Source organism: Mytilus californianus, unplaced genomic scaffold (assembly GCF_021869535.1).
Source record: "Mytilus californianus isolate M0D057914Y unplaced genomic scaffold, xbMytCali1.0.p SCAF_5, whole genome shotgun sequence".
Classification (NCBI taxonomy): domain Eukaryota; kingdom Metazoa; phylum Mollusca; class Bivalvia; order Mytilida; family Mytilidae; genus Mytilus; species Mytilus californianus.
Genome location: NW_026262701.1, coordinates 113,603,408 through 113,611,410, shown reverse-complemented (window position 1 = coordinate 113,611,410; position 8,003 = coordinate 113,603,408). Strand labels below are relative to the sequence as shown.

The window sequence follows — 8,003 nt, the reverse complement described above, 5'->3', positions numbered from 1 at the left end:
CTTTGCCGTAGGGACTTTTTTATGAATTAAAGAAGGGAGGGGGTTGGGTCACCCTACCCCAACTTTGGACCTCAATTAAAAAAGTTCCGTAACTTTACCCACCTGGGTCTTTGGGTCCAGGCAACCTTAGGCAATTGCCTATCATTTGTACCTAGTGTGGTTCAAAGCTTTGGCGTAGGGACTTTTTTATGAATTAAAGAAGGGAGGGGGTTGGGTCACCCTACCCCAACTTTGGACCTCAATTAAAAAAGTTCCGTAACTTTACCCACCTGGGTCTTTGGGTCCAGGCAATCTTAGGCAATTGCCTATCATTTGTACCTAGTGTGGACAAAAGCTTTGCCGTAGGGACTTTTTTGTGAATTAAAGAAGGGAGGGGGTTGGGTCACCCTACCCCAACTTTGGACCTCAATTAAAAAAGTTCCGTAACTTTACCCACCTGGGTCTTTAGGTCCAGGCAACCTTAGGCAATTGCCTATCATTTGTACCTAGTGTGGAAAAAAGCTTTGCCGTAGGGACTTTTTTATGAATTAAAGAAGGGAGGGGGTTGGGTCACCCTACCCCAACTTTGGACCTCAATTAAAAAAGTTCCGTAACTTTACCCACCTGGGTCTTTAGGTCCAGGCAACCTTAGGCAATTGCCTATCATTTATACCTAGTGTGGACAAAAGCTTTGCCGTAGGGACTTTTTTATGAATTAAAGAAGGGAGGGGGTTGGGTCACCCTACCCCAACTTTGGACCTCAATTAAAAAAGTTCCGTAACTTTACCCACCTGGATCTTTAGGTCCAGGCAATCTTAGGCAATTGCCTATCATTTGTACCTAGTGTGGACAAAAGCTTTGCCGTAGGGACTTTTTTATGAATTAAAGAAGGGAGGGGGTTGGGTCACCCTATCCCCACTTTGGACCTCAATTAAAAAAGTTCCGTAACTTTACCCACCTGGATCTTTAGGTCCAGACAACCTTAGGCAATTGCCTATCATTTGTACCTAGTGTGGACAAAAGCTTTGCCGTAGGGACTTTTTTATGAATTAAAGAAGGAAGGGGGTTGGGTCACCCTACCCCAACTTTGGACCTCAATTAAAAAAGTTCCGTAACTTTACCCACCAGGGTCTTTGGGTCCAGGCACCCTTGGGCAATTGCCTATCATTTGTACCTAGTGTGGACAAAAGCTTTGCCGTAGGGACTTTTTTATGAATTAAAGAAGGGAGGGGGTTGGGTCGACCTATCCCCACTTTGGACCTCAATTAAAAAAGTTCCGTAACTTTACCTACCTGGATCTTTAGGTCCAGGCAACCTTAGGCAATTGCCTATCATTTGTACCTAGTGTGGACAAAAGCTTTGCCGTAGGGACTTTTTTATGAATTAAAGAAGGGAGGGGGTTGGGTCACCCTACCCCAACTTTGGACCTCAATTAAAAAAGTTCCGTAACTTTACCCACCTGGGTCTTTAGGTCCAGGCAACCTTAGGCAATTGCCTATCATTTGTACCTAGTGTGGACAAAAGCTTTGCCGTAGGGACTTTTTTATGAATTAAAGAAGGGAGGGGGTTGGGTCACCCTACCCCAACTTTGGACCTCAATTAAAAAGTTCCGTAACTTTACTCACCTGGTTTTAGGTCCAGGCAACCTTATGCAATTGCCTATCATTTGTACCTAGTGTGGACAAAAGCTTTGCCGTAGGGACTTTTTTATGAATTAAAGAAGGGAGGGGGTTGGGTCACCCTACCCCAACTTTGGACCTCAATTAAAAAAGTTCCGTATCTTTACCCACCTGGGTCTTTGGGTCCAGGCAACCTTAGGCAATTGCCTATCATTTGTACCTAGTGTGGACAAAAGCTTTGCAGTAGGGACTTTTTTATGAATTAAAGAAGGGAGGGGGTTGGGTCACCCTTCCCCAACTTTGGACCGTTTCCCCGATTATAATTCCAATGTTAAAATGAAATAGTTTGTATTGTTGTGATTGCATCCTTTTCTTGTTAATTTAAATTAGTGTAAATGCATTGTTCTTCTGATTTCGGTTTTTTCGTCTGTTTCCCGAGTTTTTTTAAATGTGCCTCCTTGAAAAGCTTTGATTTGAAAATTTTGTCTGTTAAAGTAGCTAAAATCTTTATATCCATTCATATATCGTGTCACGTGTGTCATTGTCACATAAAACACATTTCCTATTGAAATGTAATAAATAAATTGCCAGTTTTCAATCATTCCTAACGAAAACTGTTTATTTATTAGCTTTTATTTCAACTTATAATTCTGACTGCAAAATTCTGTACTTTACGTTCCAAAATCGGTATATTGTTTTCTTTTAAAAAGAATATAAGCATGTGGATTTAATTTTATCTTTACACTAGTTAAGTATGGTCTAATTTTATTATTTATTCACTACTACAAGTGTGGACACAGATCAGTGTGGATAGTATGATTGGATGTTTGACAGTGTTTTATATGACAAAAGGAGTTCTATATTTTATGTTTTCTATGTATTAACTGTGTTGCACAATGACAACCAACATGAGCATTAGGGGTGTTGTTTATGTAATATTTAGTTTTTTATGTTCAACACGGGCATGGAAGAGATACTAATTGCATTAATTACCAAATGATTATGATAGAATATATATGTTCCACATCTTTGATTTTGGATACATTTTGTAGCTAGGAGAGGAACACATAATAGGTTCATTTTTTTCTTAATGTGATTTTTTATTTGGGAGATGGTATCTGAGAACATGTATTTGCTTACTATTTGTATGGTTCTATTTATATTACTTTGTGGGGGATTGTCAGTATCATAAGTAAAAGATTTTGGTTAAATGTGGAAATTGTTTCTCAGTTTAGAAGACATTTTTTAGTAATGACAATGCCTGACATGATGATTGGGGCTAGATGAGCTAGAAAGTGAATTTCTGTGTTATATATTTTTTATTAATTCTTTGAAAATATCTCCTCCAAAGCTGGTCAAAGCAAAAAAAAGTTTTGACCAGTATGAAAATGATATCAACAAAAGAACCTTTGTGAACATGCTTCAAAGACTCATAACCAACTACAGAAGTCATATGATAAAATGTCAAGTGGATATTATGAACATCTACTTAATATGTCTAAAAAGTTTTAGTATTCAATATGAAAAAGCTATTGCAAAAGTATTCTCTTTTCATTTTTTTTTGTTATATGGATACAAATATTAGTGATACCAATACAGTAAGGCAGTTTTGTTATGGTATGAAAGTGTAGTAATTAACATTTACTGTTAATTCACACAAATTAAGAAATAAACAAATGAATGATAAATGTTGAACATGTACAATGAAATATATTTTAGAAAATCAATTAGGCCAGATAGGCCTTATAAATTTTGGTCTTTTTCTTAACATACTGAATGACCATTTACACTCAGGACTGAGTCGCCAGTAGGCAGTACAGATGTAAAAAAATAAAGTGTAACAAAAGAACCTAGCATCATATTGCTAGTAGCGCCAGTAGCATTGTTTGGTGAATTTGTGCTTTTTTTTTAGTTTGGCTAATGGACAAAAAATGTTTGGTTCAAATCTAAATAAAATGCTTTTATCTCCCTATTACTTACATTGTACATAGAATGGATACTACTTTGACAATTCCTTGTACATGAGAGTTGTCTGTCAAATCTTTATTTCACAAAGAATGAATTGCATAACAATGAACTGAGCTCAAAGCAAAGCACTTTAATAATACACTTTGACAATGAGCTCAATCCAGTGATATACTTTGTACTACAGGTCCTTCATGAACATCCTACTGGCCAAAACCATATCTCACAAACATGCCATACTACATGGTTGGATCAGAAGTCCTGAAAAAGACATGAACTTTATTAACATATTTTAAGTATATACACTGGTTAAAACTTTAACAAATTTGTGGTAAAATCATTCAGTATCTAGCAACTATCATTCGCTTCATGCACAAATTGATATAGATTGAGTACCCCTGTGTCAGAAATAAGAACATACCTCCACCTAATTTTAGTTAACTGATGAAGAAACATTCAAAACTATAAAATGTTATCTAATAGACTAGCTGCAATGAAATCCCAGTTTTCTAAAATGGTAGGTGGACCTAAAACTCAAAAGATTTTAAACTATTGCAAATATACATGCAATAATAATAATTCTCAAAAATTCGCTATATTTTTCCTTATTTTGTCTTTTGTTCGAGACTTTATATTGACCTCTAGATGTCTTTCAATTACATCCAGTTTGGCGTGGGTTGATGTTTGATTGTTGTACATGTTATATATCGACGTGGGATTTGTTTATATAAATAAGGCGTGAAATAATTTTGGTTAACTGAAATCCTTTAACCTACTTCCAAATTAATGTTAATACTGAGGGAAAAAATTACATTGCTAAATAACCACTTTAAAACACATCAAACTTTTTGAGAGGAAGTCATAATGCATGTAACATCTATTAGATCTTTTTTTAAACCATTCTAAACTACTGATAAGTGATAAAGTTTGTTAACTGTTACTTACCTTCAAAAAGGGGGTTGCATTCCCTTTACTACATATACATATAAATATAATCAACAATACTGAGTGCAACACCTAGGATAAATAGAGGATTGTTTTGTAAGAATAGTTGCTGAAATAAGCAGGCAATATTCAAAGTAGAATAAAAAATATTACAGGACTGTGTTTTAAAGTAATAAGCATTGTGCAGGGCTCACGTTACCATGCTACTGGGGCGACAAAGTCGGTTTCCCGGTCGCCACTTCGCTTTGACCGACCTTCAAAAGCGAAATCTAGTCGCCCTGTTGTTTACGATACTCAAATTCAGTCGCTTTCGTCATCGGCAATATTCAACATTTACCAAGTCGAGGAAACAGCAATTATTCATTTGAAAGTAAAGAAATTCAAAGAAATAAACGATTTATTTTCTTTAGGAGGTTAAAGCATTGATTTTAAAGTTAGTTGCATGTTATTTTCATAAAGACAATTTTTTTATCACTTCTGGTACTTGTTACTGAAGCATAGATCAAACGGCAAAATAAGCTTGTTACTTCATTAGAACGTGATGAAATTAAAGATTTCTTGCTGTTGTGCAATACACTGTGCTGTTGCGCAATACTTAGTAAATCTGTCGTCAGACTATAAACAAATAAAGTTCAATTAATTCCCAGTCATACATTGTATTAGAAATTTATGAAAATGTAAAGGGAGCTTGCATCAATAGATATAAACAATTCACTTAAGTTTCATGAGAATTGCTGACAGCATTTTTGAGCTTTTGTCCGAAAACTGGAAAATCACCCCTTTTTTAATGAATAAAACCCCATCACTCAGAAATGTAAAATGTAAAATTTATAAAATTCTAAACGGAGCTTACATCAATATAGATATAAACAATTCACCAAAGTTTCATACAAACTGCTTTGATTTTTGTCCGAAACTGGAAAATCCCCCCTTTTTTCATGAATAAAACCCTGTAACTCAGAAATGTAAAATCTAAAATATATAAAAATCGAAAGGGAACTCATGTCAATAGATATAAACAATTCACCACAATTTCTTGCAAGTTGGTGAAAGCTTTTATTGTCTGAAAACTGGAAAATCCCCCTTTTTTTAATGAATAAAACCCTTAACTCAGAAACGTAAAATCTAAAATTTATAAAAAACGAAAGGGAGCTCATATCAATAGATATAAACAATTCACCAAAGTTTTATGCAAATTGGTTAAAGCGGTTTTGAGTTAATGTCCGACATGTTGACGACGGACAGACGGACAACAGTATACCATAGTACGTCCCACCAAAACCTTCTGAAGGAAACACTAAGTTGGCAAACAAATTTTTTTTTTTCATTGACAACCCTGTATAACCTTGCAGCAGTATCGAGTCTACATGCATTACCTTGTATATTTCATGTTCATTGAACTTAAAAATATGTGGTCATTGTCAAAGTAAGTTATGTCAGTTATAATTTACACATTTACTGAAACATGCCAGAGAAGTGCATGTACAAACTTTTGAATTTGATCTGCAAACTGGGAAAGCCATCCTTTTTTATGAATAAAATTCCACAATTTATTAAATTGAAAGGGAGCTTGCATCAATTGATCAATATAAACAATTAACCAAAGTTTCATGACAAATGACAACTGCTTAAAGCATTTCGAGTTAAAGTCCGAAAACATGGAAATCCCCCTTTTTGAATGAATAAAACCCCTTACATTGTAACAGGATAATGTAAATTCTAAAATTCCAAAACAATCTAAAGGGAGCTCACATCAATACATGAATACAATCCCATATAACTCTGAAACGGGAAACCTAAAATTTATAAAATAATCAATTCACAACAGTTTCATTCAAATTGGTGAAAGCGTTGAAGAGTTAGTGAACAAAGCATTTTTAGAGTTAATGGGCGTTAACATGAAAATCCCCCTTTTTTAATGAATAAAACCACATTTTGAAAATGTATATTATAAAATTCCTAAAAACTAAAAGGAAGCTCACGTCAGTAGATATAATCAATTCACCAGAGTTTCATGCAAATTAGTGAAAATATTACTGAGTTAGTGAACAACATGCTAGAAACAGACAGATCAGGGCAGACGGACGGACAAAGGCATACCATAATATTTCTCATGAACAGGCGTATGAAAACTGCAGAGTACCATTCCAGGCCAACACCCTCTGAAGGAAACACTATAAGGGAGATTCCTTTCCATTTTTATGGGGGGAAAAGTGGTGGGGGGGGGGGGGGGCTAGGATGAAAAATTTTGTCCTGCATTTTTTTTTTTAGTTCGAGATGTAATCTGTCCTGCCTTTTTTTCTATTAGTTTATCCTGACTTGTTTTTACATAAATTGTCATCCTGCCTTTTTTTTCATATTGTCTCATCCTGCCTTTTTCTCAAATTTCATCCTAGACCCCCACCCCCTAAAAATCAAATGGTAGCTCCCTAAGTTAGCAAACAAATTATTTTATTTTTACATTGACAAACCTGTAAAACCTTGAAGCAGTATTAAGTTCATGTATTATCCCGCATATTATTACATGTACATTGAACTAAAACAAATTGTGGTCATTGTTAAAATTATAATTTACAGTTTACTTTTCCAATGCTTTCAATTTAAGATTAGGGCATTTTTGTCATTGGAATTGAGTTTCGTAGTCGGAGATTACTCTAACCTCCAACGACTGTTTTACGACACCAGCTAGGGCAGTGGGACTTCAGCTGGTCCCATATCAGATAGATGATATTTGCCGTCCAAAGTGGATGTGCTGCTTCGTCGCTTCTAGAGGCGACTGAATCCATATAAATCGAGCCTCAATTTATTCATTTTTCTCTTCATTTAAGTAAGTTTGATCAACCTGCCACTTGTTATCTTCTCATATTTGGACAGTTTTCACATTGACCCATCAATACTGGCATTTTAGAGGGTATGAATGCCTTTTATCGTCAGGCGTCAAACGGTCAATTCGCCTACCGTTAGCGTCAAATATGTTACATTTTACCGTGATTCGTCAACATATCCTTATCGTGCGTGATTCGTCAGAGGTCTCAAATAATTATAGTTACCGTTATTTTTGGGAAAAAATGAACGTGATTCATCAAAATCTGTCGATTTTTTTATCGTCTTGAAGAAAGTCTTCATTTTATCGTCATGCACCAAAAATTACCATTAACGTCATTTGGCAAGATTTTTTACCATTATTCGTCATGAAGGTACCCCCATTACCACCCTCATTTTAACTTTCACTTTATAAGAATGTCACATGACCAACATTATGGGAACTGATTTATGCAAATGACCCTTATCGAGCCTCAATTAGTTCATTTTTCTCTTCATTTAAGTAAGTTTAATCGACCTGCCACCCGCTATTTTCTCATATTTGGACAGTTGACACATCAATACTGGCATTTTAACTTTAACTTTAAAAGATTGTGACATGACCAACAGAAAAAGTAATTTACAATGCATTATGAGATCTGATTTATAAAAATGACCCTTATTCAATAGGAA

The 8,003-nt window shown here is 35.2% G+C and overlaps 1 long non-coding RNA gene across 1 annotated transcript; it reads right to left on the bottom strand.

Annotated features, from left to right (window-relative positions):
- On the bottom strand, positions 1-1,898 carry LOC127700699 (uncharacterized). The gene is made up of 4 exons (XR_007981692.1): positions 1,770-1,898; positions 653-770; positions 319-485; positions 1-151 (listed from the first exon to the last, which is right to left on the bottom strand). It is a non-coding gene; the product is annotated as an uncharacterized LOC127700699 (long non-coding RNA).
- Positions 1,899-8,003: the final 6,105 nt, after the last annotated feature.